Source organism: Neomonachus schauinslandi, chromosome 2 (genome assembly GCF_002201575.2).
Source record: "Neomonachus schauinslandi chromosome 2, ASM220157v2, whole genome shotgun sequence".
In the NCBI taxonomy this organism is placed as follows: domain Eukaryota; kingdom Metazoa; phylum Chordata; class Mammalia; order Carnivora; family Phocidae; genus Neomonachus; species Neomonachus schauinslandi.
In genome coordinates, this window is record NC_058404.1 from 135,114,744 (window position 1) to 135,134,083 (window position 19,340).

Consider the following 19,340-nt stretch of genomic DNA (forward strand, 5'->3'; position numbering starts at 1 on the left):
GTTTTGGGAAGAGCTTCCTCCAGTCTGGGTTGAACAGGTTAATGTAAACACACATATATAGTTTGTTATCTTGTGTTTTAAAAAAGGGGTGAGGGATAAAATATACATATAGCTGCTAAACTTTGCAAAAGGTAGGGGTGGTGGGAGGTGATGGGACCAAAGGTTTGTGGGTGGAAATGACACTTTTCAAAGTGTATCTTTTTATATATTGACTTTTCAAAGCAAAGCATGTTATCTTCCATATTCAAGATAGGGATGGGGAAAATTTTAAACTACTAAAACAAATAAACCTGACTGTACCTTAATTTAGTGCTATACCTACATTGAGGGGGAAGAAAGAGTGAATCTAAGTGATTTATTAACAAATATATGACTACTTACCCTCTACTTGGGTGGAGGAAGAGGGAGGGATTGCAAACAAATCTTGAACTCTTTCTACTGGAGTTTATTTTTGTAGTGATAAGAACAAAGCAAATCTGGGTCATTTTTAGGTGTATTATGCTTTGAGTAAATGTTATGAGGTTGTTGGAGCCAGGACCTGAGGAAGCAGGGACATACAAATTTGGAACGGGGAAAGGCAAAAATGAATCCTGTGGGGATGGATTGGAATTGAAGGTGTTAGTGTGAATTCATTATTTTTGAAACTAGTATATATATGTGTACTTGTGTCTACATGTGCATGTGTGTGTATATATATATGTATGGACATGTATGTACACATTTGTATGCATATGTGTATATATGCACATGTATTTCCTGGTAGCTCTGTCCAACAAAAAGGCTAAGAAGGAAAGAGCAGCGAGAACACTTAATTGCCAAATCTTGATCTCTAAAACTATAACCAGCACAAAGGAACCAGAGATCCTCAGAGAATTGGTTGATTGCAGGCCTGGGCAGGGTATATACCAGGTGAACCTGTATCATTTTCCTTTTTGGTGTACTAGAAATGTAAAAGAAAATTTTGGGGGAAAAAAAAATGGGAGCATTTCATGAGAACCCTGTTGGCCTTCCTCCTGGTCCAATCTAGATTGTCAAATAAGTATAATAATTATGAACTAGTTAAAATAAGAATTCATTATTCATAGTAATAAACTGATAAAGGAATAGAGAAGGGAGGTCTCTTGCTTACATTAGAATTCTGAAGTTCTAGAGTTAGCAGATGGTCAATTTGCAGACATTATAGTAAAGATAAGACAGGACAAGAAACATAACAAATTGGGGGCGGGTATTGATGAGGAGAAGTTTATTTCCATGGTATTAAAATGTCTCCCCACAGAAGACCTATTATTTGCAAGGTATAAAATTGGGATTATACACTGGTGACAACAACAACATGGGGCAGATGGATACCGTGTGATTCCAGATATGATATCCTGAGGGGTCATATCATCATCTGTGTGGTAGTCTGGCCAAGACTGCATAACCCGAATCTAATCATGAGGAAACACTAGACAGACTCACACTGAGGAGCATTCTACTTAATAAAAAGGGGAGGGAGTTGTGTTCTTCCAAAAAACAATGTCATAAAAGACAAAGGATGTGGAAGTGTTCCATATCAAAGGAGGCTTAAGAGAATCACTTCCTGCCCCTAGACTGGATCCTATACTGGATAGGAGGGGGGAATACTATAAAAGGACATTGATGGACCAGTTGAAAAAATTGGGGAAGTGGATACTAGAGTACATAATAACATTGTAATACTGTTCAAATTACTGAAGACCATGTACTGTGGTTATAAAAGAGAATATCTCTATTCTTAGGAAATGCACATTGAGTCAACAGAGCAAAGGGCCATGATGTATATCATTTATCCTCAGTTGGTTTAGAGAAAAAAAAATAGCATGTGTGTCTGTGTGAATGGAAAGAAAGTGCCAGAGAGCACATGATGAGCACAGATGATAAAACAAAGAGAATAACATTAACAATTGGTGACTTTAGGTAGAATGGTGGTTTTGAATTCTTATATTTGCAGCTTTTCTGTAAGTCTGAAAATATTTCCAAACCAAATATTTAAAACATTTCAAAATATCTGTCCTTTATTTTTAGAGTTTCTTTATTTATAAAGAGCGTGGTGCTTTGTCTGGAACCAGTTTGGAATGAACATTTTTATAATATTTTCCTGTGTGTTGGTGTTGTGGCTCTGCAAGCCAGCCATTATTGAATATGACAGCAGTTAGTGGAAAAATAAATGTCGCCGTGTAGACAGCTAGAGTCTAAAACCTAATTTGCGGAGGGGAACCATTTACTATAGTGATTACTTTAAATTTCTAGAAGTATTAGTTGCAACGTCTACTGAAGTCTTCAGAGTTGTTATCGCTTAACTGTTGGGAAATTAGAATGGTTATTTTATATAAAAAATCTAACTGTTGCACCCTGATTAGATTTTCTTGTTTTGTAAACTCAGAAAGATTATAGTTTTTAGCCTAAGAGTGTAATTATTTGTTCATTCAAAAAATGTTAATTGAATACCCACCATGTGCCATAACCCTTTCTAGGCATTGAAGATATAGCACCAAACAAAACAAAGCTCTTGCCCTGTGGGTTTTATGTTTTTGTGGGAGGGATCCTGGGAGCAAAAGTGTTACTGTTTTAAATAGAGTAGGCAGGAAAGACTTAGCCCAGGAGACATTTGGGCAGACATCGGAGGATAGTGCAGGAGTGAGGCATGCAGAGATAATCACTCCTGGAAAAGCATCTAGGCAGAGAGAACAGCAAATGTTAAGGCTCCGAGATAGGAGTATGCTTAGCATGAATAAGGAATAGCAAGGGAGTCAGTAGGAAATGAGATCAGAGGTAATAGGGGCCAAATTATGTAGGTTCTTATATGCTATTTTAAAGATTCTGGCATTTACTCTGAGATGAGAAGCCATTAGGTGATTTTGGGCACAGAAGTTACATTATATGAATTATATGTAAGATTATCAAGATCACTCTGACTGCTTTGGTGAGAAAAGACTGAAGTAGGGCAAGGGTAGAAGTTGGGAGGCCAGTTACGAAATCATGGAAAAACTTCAAGTGAGAGATGATAGTTATTCTGGTCAAAGTCTCTAGGTGATGAGAAGTGGTCAGATTTTGGATGTATTTTGTAGACAGAGTCAGTACAGTTTGCTGATAGGGTGAAGAGAGGGTAAGAACTTTAGTGATGAGTGCTAAGAGGAGAAACAAGTAGCAGAGGTGAGGAGTGGCCAGTTAGATAGGGGGAAACCAGGGGAAACCAGGAGAGTGTTTGTTCTAGAAGCCAGGTAAAGTGTATCAGGGCTTGGTGAGTCATGACAGTTCCTGTAGATAGGTCAAGAAAGATGAGGACTGACTGGCCTTTGGATTTAACAATATGTAGGTAATTGGTGGCATTCAAGTTCAATGGCATATTAGGAAGCGAAAGTAATTGGAATGTGTTCAATCTGAATTGAAGAATCTTAAAGACAGAGAGTACCGACAACTCTTTTGTGACCCTTTGCGAAAAGGGAATCAGAAAAATTGGCCATAACCGAGAGTGGTAGTTGTGTCAAAAGGTTCGTTATTATTGTTTGTTTTCTAATGATTGGAAATATGTGTATATACTACTGGTTTGCTTTATCTGGAGGAGGAAACTAGGAAATTGATGATATAGGAGAGAGAAGCGGGCCTTACTAGAGCAATGCCCTTGAAAGGTAGGGGCATCATATCTATATCTAGTATCACAGTGGAGGAGCTAGACTTTGACCCAGAAAGTTCAAGCACAGTAGAAGGGTACGGATTTAGGTAAGTGAGTAAGTGTGGTTCTGGAAGTTCTCTTCTGATTGCTTATATAGGAATCAAGGCCCGCATGTAGAGTGATTCAGATTTTATGTGCCTTTTGATTTTTTTCTTTTCCCCTGTATGATGCTGTTCATCAGGTGATCCACCAGGAGTCCTGCGAAGGTTTAGGAGGGCTATAGCCCTGCTTGCTAAAATTTTTTTCAGACATTCAGCTTTTTGTTACTCTTTAGTCTGTCTGATTTGTATAACCCTTGGGAAGAGATTCCTAAAACCCTTCTGGAGCTAACTGGAAAAAATTTTTTTTTCTTACTGATATTCAAGCCAAAGAGTATGATTTTAAGATCCTTAGAATTTTCATGTTAGATATAAGAAAATCAACTTAAAGACATATTTAGGCCAAGGAGGTACAGCTAATTGTCTAGCCAAGTCTGAAATCGGGATCTCTGTTGTCTTCTAATTTATATAATTTGATTTTGAAATTCAGTTTTTATACCTCTGTGCATATTCATACATTCAAACTCACCCCTTTGACAATATAACTGACTTATTCTAAATTGGAGGCAACCAAAGCATGAAATAAAAACATGTAAAACGTCAGGGTCAAAATGAGAAGTCTGTCTAAAGTGTGACTTAAATTGTGATTTGTGTAAAGCTGCTACTTGAAATTATATTGCATATTGCAATTAGAATGCGTTGAAATCATGTCAATGCATTTGCCCTTGGACGAGTTTATATTAAAATAAAGGATTATAAAACAGGATTATGTAATATTCTAGATTTCTGGTACTTTAAGACATCTGTAGATTGCATTAATATACAAAAACATTTGGTCCTCTAGCTCACTGTTACCCATTCTGTTTGGCCTCCTGCTGTTCTGTTTCTGCTTCTTTATCTCAATGCTTGCCTGTACCTGGTAGTTCAAAATGGGTAAAACCAAATAATCATCCAAAGTACTAAAATTTCTATGAAACAATAAGTAAGAACAAACAACTGAGGAGGAAGTGGCAAAATATGTGAATAGGCATTTCATAAAAGAGGAAACATGAGTTAGCCAATAAATCTGAAGAAATGCTTGGTATCATTAATCAACAGGAAAAAGCAAAGTTAGACCACAATTCGATGCCATTTTATACCCCCAAATTAAGTTAGCATTACTAAGTATTGGATGTGGTTCAATATGAACAGGTAGTTCAGTATGAGCAAGTAGTTGGGTGGGATTATAAATTGGGGAAAACAAAAATTGGCATCATCATGAAAAATTGAACTTATGCATATTTCTCAACTCCTACACACAGACTTAAGAGAAACTTTGGCACATGGGGCATAGGAGATGTGTATGAGAACTTTTATAACAGAAATGCTTATAATAGGAAAAAAAAAACCCTGGGAGAAAAATAAGATACTGTTGTAAGGAAAATGGATAATTCAATTATGATATATTTACAGTGCAGAATTCTGCAGTGAAAAGGTATGAACTACAACTAATGCGACAACATGGATGAATTTTTTAAGATTTGTTTATTTATTTGACAGGAAGAGACACAGAGAGGGACCACAAGCAGGGGGAGTGGGAGAGGGAGAAGCAGGCTCCCCATGGAGCAGGGAGCCCGATGCGGGGCTCGATCCCAGGGACCCTGGGACCATGACCTGAGCTGAAGGCTGATGCTTAACGACTGAGCCACCCAGGCGCCCCCCAACATGGATGAATTTTTAAAGCATAATATTGAATGAAAAAGTCAAACCCTAAAAGACAGGAGCTATTCTGTTCCCACAGAATTCAAAAGCAAATAAAATGAAACACTATGTTGTTGAGGGATATGTACATATGTGATAAACTTTTAAAAAAATATTTAATATTTTATTTATTAGAGAGCACGTGAGTGAGCAGGGGGAGTGGCAGGCAGAGGAGAAGCAGGGAGCCTGATGTGGGACTAATCCCAGGACTCTGGGATCATGACTTGAGCCGAAGGCAGCCACTTAACTGACTGAGGCACCCAGGCGCCCAAAAAATACTTGAGAGAGAGAGAGAGCGCGAATGAGCTGAGGAGGGGCAGAGGGACAAGCAGACTCCTCACTAAGCAGGGAGCCCAAAGCGGGACTCAATCCCAGGATCTTGAGATCATGACCTGAGCTGAAGTCAGATGCTTAACTCACTGACCCACCCAGGCGCCCCTGTGACAAACTTTTTATTTATTTTTAGAGAGAGCGCGAGCGAGCGCACATGCATGAGTGCATGTGAATGGTGGGGGGAGGGGGGGTGGTGGGAGAGGGAAAGAGAATCTTAAGCAGGCTCTCACCCCCCTCCCCCACCAGCTCATAACCCTGAGATCATGACTTGAGTCGAAATCAAGAGTCAGGTGCTTAACCAACTGAGCCACCCAGATGTCCCTGTGATAAACATTTTTTTTTTTTAATTTTATTTATTTGAGAGAGTGTGTGCCAGTGGGGAAGAGCAGAAGGGGTGGGAGAAAGAATCTGAAGCCAACTGAGCAGGTAGCCGGGTGCAGGGCCTCATCCCACTACTGCAAGATCATGACCAGAGCCGAAGCCAAGAACCACCCACGCATCCCCCTGTAATAAACTGTTTAAAAAGGCAAGTAATGATAAACACAGAGGACAGCAAAGCAGTTACAGGAGATGGGAGGGATGATAGAGGTGGGGCATTGGCGGCCGGGGGGGGGGGGGGGGGGGGGGGGGGGGCAAACCAGAAAAAAATTACCAGTAACTTCTTTTTAGGTTGTTGAGTTGGGTGGTAGGTACCTGGGTGTTCCCTCTGTTTCTTTGAATTTAAAACATGTTACAAGTAACTGTTGTATATAACAAGAAGTTAAAAAATAGGGAAGGCATATTCTGAAGTCACAAATTAGGAGACATGTCATCACTTCTGCTTATTCCCTTATCACCACTTGAATTCCTAACATCACTCAGTTTTTCACTGGGGGTGTCTTGTTTTAAAGTCTTTTATCTGATTAAGCCTGTGTCTCCCATCTGTCACGTCACTCAGTGACAACTTGTTGGATGAGTAACTGCATGAATGATTTGGGAAAATAATTCAGGATTTTTCTTTAAAACTACCTTAGAGGTAGATTTTGAAAAATACTTTTCCTTCCACTTCTAGCTGGGTGAGATAGACAGTAAAACTAGGTTATTGTTATGTAGGCTTTTGAATGATAATTGGCTGTATATTTGAAGGCAATATTTTTTTTTTTTTTAAACTTGGGGTGCCTGGGTGGCTCAGTTGGTTCAGTGTCTGCCTTCAGCTCAGGTCATTGAACCCCGCATCGGGCTCCCTATTCAGCAGGGAGTCTGCTTTTCTCCCTCCTTCCTGCTCGGGCTCTCTCTCACTATCTCTGTCTCTCTCAAGTAAATAAATAAAATATTAAAAAAAAATAAAGTAAAACTCTCTTTTAATTATTTTTTTATTTTTTTAAAATTTTATTTATTTGACAGAGAGACACACACAGCGAGAGAGGGAACACAAGCAGGGGGAGTGGGAGAGGGAGAAGCAGGCTTCCCGCTGAGCAGGGAGCCCGATGCGGGGCTTGGGATCATGACCTGAGCCGAAGGCAGACGCTTAACAACTGAGCCACCCAGGCACCCCTTAATTATTTTTTTATTTATTTATTTTTTAAAGATTTTATTTATTTATTTGAGAGAGAGAGAAACAGCATGAGAGGGGATAGGGTCAGAGGGAGAAGCAGGCTCCCCGCTGAGCCGGGAGCCCGATGTGGGACTCGATCCCAGGACTCTGGGATCATGACCTGAGCCGAAGGCAGTCGCTTAACCAACTGAGCCACCCAGGCGCCCTAATTATTTTTTTAAAGTAATCTTTACACCCAGTGTGGGGCTCAAACTCACGACCTGAGATCAAAAGTCACATGCTCTACTGACTGAGCCAACCAGGGGCCCTTTGAAGGCAATATTTCTGATTATGTTTCAACTGTTAATAACATGATCAGAGAGATTAACAAATACATGACAAAAACAAATAGTTGATCAGAAAAGCAGAATGTTGCTAAAAGAGGAAGCTATTTATAGGTGTATTGTTTTAGAGTTAGAAGGCTCATGGGAGTTAGTCCAAGCTCCTCATTTTTGAATAAAGGCACTTTGGGACCAAAGAAGTAATTGATTAAGATCATAGAACTTGTTGAGTACAGAGTTAGAAAAGACTAGAACCTAGATCTCATGATTCATATGCTAGTGTTTTCATATTGAAATACTGAATGGTAAATAAAACAGTTTTTAAGACTTTTTTTTTCCTTTTTTTAAGTAATCTACACCCATCGTGGGGCTTGAACTCACAACCCAGGGATCAAGAGTCGCATGCTCTGCTGACTGAGCCATCCAGGTGCCCCAAATAAAACAAACATTTAAATATCCTATATAAGGCATGCTAAATAACTCAAGATTCGGTTATAACCATTAAGTGAGGAAGCATCGTTTTCTGATTTTAATTTAGAACAAACGACATTTACCTTCAGATACTTGACAGATATACCTAGAAAACTAACATGAATTTTTTGCTTTTTTGCTCATATTTGGTTTTCCAAAATTAGTGTGATCTGTGTTGTACAAATGAATACTGAACTGGATATGGGAAGAATTAGGTCTGAACCTGGCTCTGCCACTGAGTAACTGAGTTGTCATTGATTGTTTGCATAACTTTTCCTGGTCTCAGTAAAATAAAGAAGCTGAACCAGGTGGTTTATAGAGACGAAATTTAAATGACTCTATATTCTTTATGGATTTTAGATGGCAAATTTTATCTATCTTAAATCATTGTCATGTGTTCTGCTATTAAACTATCGCCAACAAATAAGGAGATAAGGAATCAGTAGAAAATGAACAACTCATTATGCTAAAACATAGTCGGAAAATGAACTGGGTTTTCTTTTTCTTCGTTTCATCACAGGTAGACTACTTCTCCACATTTGCTTCAGGAAGAAAGTGCCTGCCACTCCTATTGTTTCTACGCAGGTTCATGCCAGCCCAGAACGGAGAATCAGGTCAGTTTTATGATTGTTCTGTCTGTCAGACAAGGAGCCAGGAGCAAGAATCATGATAGTCTTTCTCACATCATTGCATTGTAGCAAGATCACTGAACTCAGACTCAAAAGAGCTGGGTTTCAGTCCTTCTTTACCACTAATGGCTGGGTAAGCTTAGGCAAACCTGCTTTCCTGAATGGCTGGTAGTTTTCTGCACCAAAAAAAGGGATGTATTAGAATAAATTATCTTCAGTTTCCATTTTGGTTTTAAAGCATTATTATTTTTATTGTAGGTACCTATGTAGAATAAAATTGTGTTTTTAAATCATCATTTTCTTTCTTTCTTTCTTTTTTTTCCCCCTAGAAAAATCTAGTGGTAAGCATGGGCTTTGGAACTCTAATTCTGTTCTGTTGCAGTTCCTTTGAGTGACTAGTTTAAATGATGAGCTATGTTGTGAGGCACTTGAGAGTACTACTGCTACCTGTTTGCCTTAGTTTTAGTATTTTACTTGGCTTTATTGTTACTGAAAAGTTTTTTATATGAGGTGGTTAGTCCTTCAGTGATGTTCTTCAGTTTTAGAGAGGGTACCCATTTGACCATGGTAGTCCTCTATTGATTGCACGTGATGCAATTCAAATAGCTTAACCAAAAAGGGGAAGTTATCATTTGGGTGTGTCTCCTGGGGGACCCCAGAAGATCCAGAGACATGCAAATGCAGCTGGGCTATAGAGAAGAACCCAGGAACCAAATGCAGTCAGGTTTCCCTCACGCTGTCAGTGGAGCGTCTCTCCTGTGTGTCAGTCTCACGTCTTTGCAGAACTGGCTGTCTTCATTTTCCATTCTTTGTCATGGGAAACATGGTTGTCACCACTCCCCACACACTGTGTCTTATAGTTCAGACTCCCAAAGAAAGGCTGACGCTTAAGTACCCAATCCCAGATTTCCCAGAACAGACTCTTGATTCCTTTTTTTTTTCCCCCCAATGTTCAGTTTCCTTTAGTAAACCCCATCTCCCTGAAGGGCAGGTACAGGCAGCTAGGTGATGGCAAGAGATGTTCACTTGAAGATCTTGCCCTGTCTCCAAAAAAGATCACAATCTGAAGTACTGGGGATTAGGACTTCAACATAGGAATTTTCAGAAGGACACAATGCAACCCATAGCACTGCATAAGACATTATTCCAAAACTTTGTGACTTAAGACAACAAATGTTATGTTACAGCTTTTGTCATTCAAGAATCTTAAGCTGGCTCCTCTGGTTCAGAGTCTCTCATAGAGCTGCATTCAACATGTCCACAGGGCCGTGGTTTCATCTGAAGGCTCTGGGGGAGGAGGCCTGAGTTCTTCATATTGGCTGTTTGCCAGTGACCTACACTAGTTCCTTTCCATGTGAGTTTTGTGATGTAATCATGGAAGTGGCATCCCATTAGTTACTCCCTTTTCTCTTCGTTAAGAGTGAGTCACTGGGGCCCTTGGGTGGCTCACTTAGTTAAGCCTCTGACTCTTGGTTTTGGCTCAGGTCGTCATCTCTGGGTCATGGGATCAAGCCCCGCGTCATGTTCTACACTCAGCATGGAGTCTGCTTGTCCCTCTCCCTCTGCTCCTCCCCCTGCTTGCATGCTCTCTCTCTCAAAGAAAGAAATAAAATCTTAAAAAAAAAAGTTCTTAAAAAAAAAGTGAGTCATTAGGTCCAGCCCACACTCAGGAGAGAGGATTACACAAGGGTGTATATACTAAGAGGTGGGATCATTGGGAACCATCTTTGAAGCTCCCTACAATAGTATGTAAAAATGAAGGAAGAAGAAAATATGCTAGGTGGAAAGGAAAAATACCTAAGTTATTTGGTATTATTCAGAAAGCTTAAGTTTTCAACTTTTTTTTAAACGTAATCTCTACTCGCATTGTGAGGCTCGAACTCACGATTCCCAAGATCTATAGTCGCATGTTCCTCTGTTTTAAACAATCTCATTAGGATAGTTTCAGCATATACTTCTAAATACCTGATTACATGACTGAATTCTATAAGCAGTTGTTTAATTATAATTATTTGTGAATTATTATAAAGATCATACATTTTAGTAGAAAGTGAACAGCTAAGTATTAGAAATGATGAGACTTATTTTTAATTCCCACTAGGTTTGGAAGTTTAAGTCATTTCATGCTGTACAAAAGTAAAATGAGTATGAATTCAATAGAATTTCTATGTGATATCCTTTTTTACTTGTTAGCAGGGTGTGTTTTAACAGAGACCATACAGAATTTTAAATTGAAGATTTTTGATACAGTGGACTGAGGAATGCATTCTTATATTTGAACAAATGGTAATATTTTTTCTTAGGAAGAAAGCTCTGCTGCATTGATTATGGCAGAGAGGAAGTTTTATTTATTTTTAAAGGTTTTATTTATTCAAGAGAGAAAGAGAGAGTGCGCTAGAGAGCACGAGCCAGGGAAGGGGCAGAAGTAGACTCCACACTGAGCAGTAATCCAGAAGCGGGGCTCTGATCCCGGGACCCTGGGATCATGACCTGAGCTGAAGGCAGAAGCTTAACCGACTGAGCCACCCAGGTGCCCCGAGGCAGAGAGGAAGTTTTAAACTTACGCTCTTAGGATTCTTTGTTAACAGGATATTGAACTGCGAGTTTTGTGTATAATTTGTCTTCTTTTTATTATGAAAACTTCTGGGAGTGGATTTAGGACTAGATTTGGGACTTTAGACTCTCTGAAAGAAATAGTGTTGAATATTTTATGGTTTAGAAAAATATTACCCAGAAATGAAAGTTTATGTAGAATGAATTCTCTCTAGAAACATATTGAAAGAGTTTAAAAAGTTCAAGAAATGGAACTCAATACTGTATGAAAAGTACAGGTATATTTAATGTGAAGCTTAAATTACAAAGTTTTAAAAGTTTTTATAATCAGAAAAAAATACAAGTTGTAAAGTAAAGTAGCACTAATCAGAGTATTGGGATTTTAAGTTTTAATTCAGTTTTCCTCTCTTTCAAGAAATGATACCTAAAGTTTGGGACTTAGAAGTATAAATCATTTTAATCTCACTTTATCCCCTTTTGTGATCCTCCCCCCACCAGTAGACTTTTGGCTATTGACTAGTGGTGGAGGTTTCTATGACTTTTCTTTGAGTTATTTTTGACCCCGAGTATCCCTTATTTGGCTCTTGTTTTGAGGACAAATTATGTATTGATCTTCATTGATAGTATGATTTAAAAAATTATATAAAGATTTAAAAGCAGGTATGAGTGAAAACTGCAGTGTAATATATGTTTTGATTAAGGTACCAAACTTAGTCATATTTCTAACTTTAGATCATGATGTCGTTGTTTACATCTCTTTGCCCTCGTATACATTTCTTAATTTCTTTTCTTATTTCCTCATCTGTAAGGTGGGCTTAATAATAGTATTTAATAGAAGTATCATAAGGGTTAAAGGAGGTAATGCTTGCAAAGTCCTTAACACTGTACCTGGCACATGGTAAGTACAAGCTAAATATATATTAGCTGCCATTCATTGTTGCAACCAATGGCCTTAAGTCATTTTTTTCTTTTTTAAAACATTTTTTATTGTTATGTTAATCACCATACATTACATCATTAGTTTTTGATGTAATGATTCATTGTTTGTGCATAACACCCAGTGCTCCATGCAGAACGTGCCCTCTTTAATACCCATCATCAGGCTAACCCATCCTCCCACGCCCCTCCCCTCTAGAACCCTCAGTTTGTTTTTCAGAGTCCATCATCTCTCATGGTTCTTCTCCCCCTCCGATTCCCCCCCTTCATTCTTCCCCTCCTGCTATCTTCTTTTCTTCTTTTTTTTTTTTCTTAACATATATTGCATTATTTGTTTCAGAGGTACAGATCTGTGATTCAACAGTCTTGCACAATTCACAGCGCTCACCATAGCACACACCCTTCCCAGTGTCCATCACCCAGCCACTCTATCCCTCCCACCCCACCCCCCACTCCAGCAACCCTCAGTTTGTTTCCTGAGATTAAGAATTCCTCATATCAGTGAGGTCATATGATACATGTCTTTCTCTGATTGACTTATTTTGCTCAGCATAACACCCTCCGGTTCCATCCACATCGTTGCAAGTGGCAGGATCTCATTCCTTTTGATGGCTGCATAATATTCCATTGTGTGTGTGTATATATATATGTATATGTGTATATATATATACATCACATCTTCTTTATCCGTTCATCTGTCGATAGACATCTTGCCTCTTTCCACAGTTTCGCTATTGTGGCCATTGCTGCTATAAACATCGGGGTGCACATATCCCTTCGGATCCCTACATTTGTATCTTTGGGGTAAATACCCAGTAGTGCAATTGCTGGATCATATGGTACCTCTATTTCCAACTTTTTGAGGAACCTCCATACTGTTTTCCAGAGTGGTTGCACCAGCTTACGTTCCCACCAACAGTGTAGGAGGGTTCCCCTTTCTCCTCATCCCCGCCAACATCTGTCGTTTCCTGACTTGTTAATTTTAGCCATTCTGACTGGTGTGAGATGGTATCTCATTGAGGTTTTGATTTGGATTTCCCTGATGCCGAGCAATGTTGAGCACTTTTTCATATGTCTGTTGGCCATTTGGATGTCTTCTTTGGAAAAATGTCTGTTCATGTCTTCTGCCCATTTCTTGATTGGATTCTTTGTTCTTTGGGTGTTGAGTTTGATAAGTTCTTTATAGATTTTGGATACTAGCCCTTTATCTGATGTGTCATTTGCAAATACCTTCTCCCATTCTGTCAGTTGTCTTTTGGTTTTGTTGACTGTTTCTTTTGCTATGCAAAAGCTTTTTATCCTGATGAAGTCCCAATAGTTCATTTTTGCCCTTGCTTCCCTTGCCTTTGGCGATGTTTCTAGGAAGAAGTTGTTGCGGCTGAGGTCGAAGAGGTTGCTGCCTGTGTTCTCCTTTAGGATTTTGATGGACTCCTGTCTCACATTTAGGTCTTTCAACCATTTTGAGTCTATTTTTGTGTGTGGTGTTAAGGAAATGGTCCAGTTTCATTCTTCTGCATGTGGCTGTCCAATTTTCCCAACACCATTTGTTGAAGAGACTTTTTTCCATTGGACATTCTTTCCCGCTTTGTCAAAGATGAGTTGACCATAGAGTTGAGGGTCCATTTCTGGGCTCTCTATTCTGTTCCATTGATCTACGTGTCTGTTTTTGTGCCAGTCCCATACTGTCTTGATGATTGCAGCTTTGTAATAGAGCTGGAAGTCTGGAGTTGTGATGCCACCAGCTTTGCTTTTCTTCAACATTCCTCTGGCTATTCGGGGTCTTTTCTAGTTCCATACAAATTTTAGGATTATTTGTTCCATTTCTTTGAAAAAAGTGGATGGTATTTTGATGGGCATTGCGTTGAATGTGTAGATTGCTCTAGGTAGCATTGACATCTTCACAATATTTGTTCTTCCAATCCATGAGCATGGAACGTTTTTCCATTTCTTTGTGTCTTCCTCAATTTCTTTCATGAGTATTTTATAGTTTTCTGAGTACAGATCCTTTGCCTCTTTGGTTAGATTTATTCCTAGGTATCTTATGGTTTTGGGTGCAATTGTAAATGGGATCGACTCCTTAATTTCTCTTTCTTCTGTCTTGCTGTTGGTGTATAGGAATGCCACTGATTTCTGTGCATTGATTTTATATCCTGCCACTTTACTGAATTCCTGTATGAGTTCTAGCAGTTTTGGGGTGGAGTCTTTTGGGTTTTCCACATAAAGTATCCATATCATCTGCAGAGAGTGAGAGTTTGACTTCTTCTTTGCCGATTCGGATGCCTTTTATTTCTTTTTGTTGTCTGATTGCTGTGGCTAGGACTTCTAGTACTATGTTGAATAGCAGTGGTGATAGTGGACATCCCTGCCGTGTTCCTGACCTTAGGGGGAAAGCTCTCAGTTTTTCCCCATTGAGAATGATATTCGCTGTGGGTTTTTCATAGATGGCTTTTATGATATTGAGTTATGTACCCTCTATCCCTACACTCTGAAGAGTTTTGATCAAAAAAGGATGCTGTACTTTGTCAAATGCTTTTTCTGCATCTATTGAGAGGATCATATGATTCTTTTTCTTTCTTTTGTTAATGTATTGTATCACGTTGGTTGATTTGCGGATGTTGAACCAATCTTGCAGCCCAGGGATAAATCCCACTCGGTCGTGGTGAATAATCCTTTTAATGTACTGTTGGATCCTATTGGCTGGTATTTTGGTGAGAATTTTTGCATCCTTGTTCATCAAGGATATTGGTCTGTAATTCTCCTTTCTAATGGGGTCTTTGTCTGGTTTTGGGATCAAGGTAATGGTGGCCTCATAAGACGAGTTTGGAAGTTTTCCTTCCATTTCTATTTTTTGGAACAGTTTCAGAAGAATAGGTATTAATTCTTCTTTAAATGTTTGGTAGAATTCTCCTGGGAAGCCATCTGGCCCTGGGCTTTTTTTGGGAGATTTTTGATGACTGCTTCACTTTCCTTAGTGGTTATAGGTCTGTTCAGGTTTTCTATTTCTTCCTGGTTCAGTTTTGGTAGTTGATACATCTCTAGGAATGCATCCATTTCTTCCAGGTTATCTAATTTGCTGGCATAGTGTTGCTCATAATATGTTCTTATAGTTTTTTGTATTTCTTTGGTGTTGGTTGTGATCTCTCCTCTTTCATTCATGATTTTGTTGATTTGCGTCATTTTTCTTTTTGATAAGTCTGGCCAGGGGTTTATCAATCTTGTTAATTCTTTCAAAGAACCAGCTCCTAGTTTCGTTGATCTGTTCTACTGTTCTTTTAGTTTCTATTTCATTGATTTCTGCTCTGATCTTTATTATTTCTCTTCTCCTGCTGGGTTTAGGCTTTATTTGCTGTTCTTTCCCCAGCTCCTTTAGGTGTAGGGTTAGGCTGTGTACTTGAGACCTTTCTTGTTTCTTGAGAAAGGCTTGTATTGCTGTATACATTCCTCTTAGGACTGTCTTTGCTGCATCCCAAAGTTTTTGAACAGTTGTGTTTTCATTTTCATTGGTTTCCATGAATTTTTTTAATTCTTCTTTAATTTCCTGGTTGACCCATTCATTCTTTAGTAGGATGCTCTTTAGCCTCCTTGTATTTGAGTTCTTTCTGACTTTCCTCTTGTGATTGAGTTCTAGTTTCAAAGCATTGTGGTCTGAAAATAGGCAGGGAATGATCCCAGTCTTTTGGTACCGGTTGAGACCTGATTTATGACCTAGGATGCGATCGATTCTGGAGAATGTTCCATGGGCACTAGAGAAGAATGTGTATTCCGTTGCTTTGGGATGGAATGTTCTGAATATGTCTGTGAAGTCCATTTGGTCCAGTGTGTCATTTAAAGACTCTATTTCCCTGTTGATCTTTTGCTTAGACGATCTGTCCATTTCAGTGAGGGGGGTGTTAAAGTCCCCCAGTATTATTGTATTGTTGTCAATGTGTTTTTTTGCTTTTGTTATTAATTGCCTTATATAACTGGCTGCTCCCATATTAGGGGCATAGATATTTACAATTGTTAGATCTTCTTGTTGGATAGACCCTTTAAGTAGGATATAGTGTCCTTCCTCATCTATTATTATAGTCTTTGGTTTGAAATCTGATTTGTCTGATATAAGGATTGCCACCCCAGCTTTCTTTTGGTGTCCATTAGCATGGTAAATGGTTTTCCACCCCCTCACTTTCAATCTGGGGGTGTCTTTGGGTCTAAAATGAATTTCTTGCAGACAGCATATCATGGGTCTTGTTTTTTAATCCAATCTGATAGCCTGTGTCTTTTGATTGGGGCATTTAGCCCATTTACATTCAGGGTAACTATTGAACGATATGAATTTAGTGCCATTGTATTGCCTGTAAGGTGACTGTTACTGTATATTGTCTGTGTTCCTTTCTGGTCTATGTTGCTTTTAGGCTCTCTCTTTGCTTAGAGGACCCCTTTCTATATTTTTGGTAGGGCTGGTTTTGTGTTTGCAAATTCCTTTAGTTTTTGTTTGTCCTGGAAGCTTTTTATCTCTCCTTCAATTTTCAGTGACAGCCTAGCTGGATATAGTATTCTTGGCTGCATATTTTTCTCATTTAGTGCTCTGAATATATCCTGCCAGTCCTTTCTGGCCTGCCAGGTCTCTGTGGATAGGTCTGTTGCCAGTCTAATGTTTCTACCATTGTAGGTTACATATCTCTTCTCCCGAGCTTCTTTCAGGATTTTCTCTTTGTCTCTGAGACTTGTAAGTTTTACTATTAGATGTCGGGGTGTTGACCTATTTTTATTGATTTTGAGAGGGGTTCACTGTGCCTCCTGGATTTTGATGCCTGTTTCCTTCCCCAAATTAGGGAAGTTCTCTGTTATAATTTGCTCCAATATACCTTCTGCCCCTCTCTCTTCTTCTGGGATCCCAATTATTCTAATGTTGTTTCATCTTATGGTATCACTTATCTCTCGAATTCTGCCCTCGTGATCCAGTAGTTGGTTATCTCTTTTTCTCAGCTTCTTTATTTTCCATCATTTGGTCTTCTGTATCACTGATTCTCTCTTCTGCCTCATTTATTCTAGCAGTTAGTGCCCCCATTTTTGATTGCACCTCATTAATAGCCTTTTTCATTTTTACTTGGTTAGGTTTTAGTTCTTTTATTTCTCCAGAAAGGTTTCTCTAATAACTTCCCTGCTTTTTTCAAGCCCAGCTAGTACCTTTAAAGTCATGATTCTGAACTCTAGATCCGACATCGTACTAATGTCCATATTGAGTAGGTCCCTGGCATTCGGTACTACCTCTTGTTCTTTTTGTTGAGGTGATTTTTTTCCGTCTTGTCATTTTGTCCAGAGGAGAATAGATGAATGAGAGAACAAAATGCTAACAGGGTAACCGCGTCCCCAGAAAATATACTCTATACAAATCAGAAAAGACCTGAAGCCGGGGGAAAGGAAAGGGAAAGAAAGAAAAAAGAAAAAGATAAAAACAAACAAAAGTGGAACAAAACAAAAAAAACCAGAATATGATCAAATATGATCAGGCTGGTGCATAGATCAGTGCCACACACTAGATTTTGGGTGTATTTTGGTCTGTTAGAAGAAAGTGCCTCCCAAAATTTTAAAGAAAGAAAAACTTATATATGTACAAAAATAAGGGTTGATATGATGAAGGGATGGAATATGACTGTAAAGATGAAAATCATAAATTTTATAAAAGGAATTGATAAGTTTGAAAAAAGAAAGAAGAGGATTTAAAAAAAAAAAAAGAAAAAAAAAGGGAGAGAATGTCATCAGGCAGGAGAGTAGAACAAAACCATACACTAGAGATTTAGGGTATATTTTGATCTGTTAGAAGAAACTATCTCAAAATTTTAAAGAGAGAACAACATATATATATGCCAAAAATAAGGGTAACTAGTATGAGGGGATAGAGTATGACTCTAAAAATGAAAAATAATGTTTTTTAAAAAAGGGATTGATAAGATGTTGGTTCAAAAAGGGAAAAAGAAAAATTCAAAAAAAAAAAAAAGACAGTTAAAAAAAATTAACTTTGAAAGACTCAAGAATCATGGTAAAAAAGCCATGGATTCTATGTGCAGTATTTCCCTAGTGCTGGAGTTCTGCTGTTCTCATTGATTGGTAAACTTGGTCTTGGCTGGATGTTCTTGCTGATCTTCTGGGGGAGGGGCCTGTTGCCCTGATTCCCAAATGTCTTTGCCGGAGGCAGAATTGCCCCGCCCTTGCCCCGTCCGGGCTAAGTAATCTGCTCGGGTTTGCTCTTGGGAGCTTTTGTTCCCTGCAAGCTTTCCGTTTGGCCTTGGAGGACGAGAGTGAAAATGGCGGCCTCCCAGTCTCCGCCATGGGGCCCCCAGGGAAAAGCAGTCACTCACTCCCGTCTCCCCATCTCTGGCCGCACTCGGTGCTCACCCGGCCTGTGACCGATTGTTTCTATCTCTGGCACCCGAGCCCATGTGGAGTCTCCAAACCCAGCAGATCCCTGCGGTGCACTCCCGCACCGCTCCTCCTGGGGAGGAAAGGGAGTCTCCCTGGATCTGCCACTTGTTGGGTCCCTGCTGGAGGAGCAGTGGCCCGACTGTGCCGCTGATCATGGTTTACGGCAACCCCGAGCTGAGAGCCTGCCTCCTTTCCGTCTCTGCAGCCGGCTTCCCCGCTTTGATACTTGGGAGCTCTGCCGCACTCAGGCACCCCCGGTCTTTCTGTGACCCCGAGGGTCCTGAGACCACACTGTCCCACGAGGGTTCCACCCCCCACTTAGCCACTGGAGCGACGTCCCTCAGTGGAGCAGACTCCTAAAAGTTCCGATTTTGTGCTCTGTGGTTCTATCACTTGCCAGAAGCGGCCGACGGAGGCCCCCTCCCCCGCCGTCTACCCTCCCGAATATCGCCTCGGATTCACTTCTCCGCACGTCCTGCCTTCCAGAAAGTGGTCTCTTTTCTGTTCAGAGAGTTGTTGCTATTCTTTTCTTCTATCTCCTGTTGAGTTTGTAGGTGTTCAGAATGGTTTGATCCCTATCTAGCTGAATTCCTGGGACCAGACGAAATCCAGGTCTCCTACTCCTCCGCCATCTTGCTCCGCCCCCCGGCCTTAAGTCATTTTTACCTCTGAATTTTTGAAGGTTAG

The 19,340-nt window shown here is 39.6% G+C and overlaps 1 protein-coding gene across 1 annotated transcript in view; it reads left to right on the forward strand.

Moving 5' to 3' along the window:
- The first annotated feature begins 8,716 nt into the window (after nucleotides 1–8,716).
- WDFY3 (WD repeat and FYVE domain containing 3) overlaps nucleotides 8,717–19,340 on the forward strand; it is a 233,039-nt gene continuing 222,415 nt past the window's right edge. The window contains exon 1 of the mRNA XM_044912920.1: nucleotides 8,717–8,744. The gene's annotated coding sequence lies outside the window, so the exon portion shown is untranslated. The remainder of the gene's footprint in view (nucleotides 8,745–19,340) is intronic.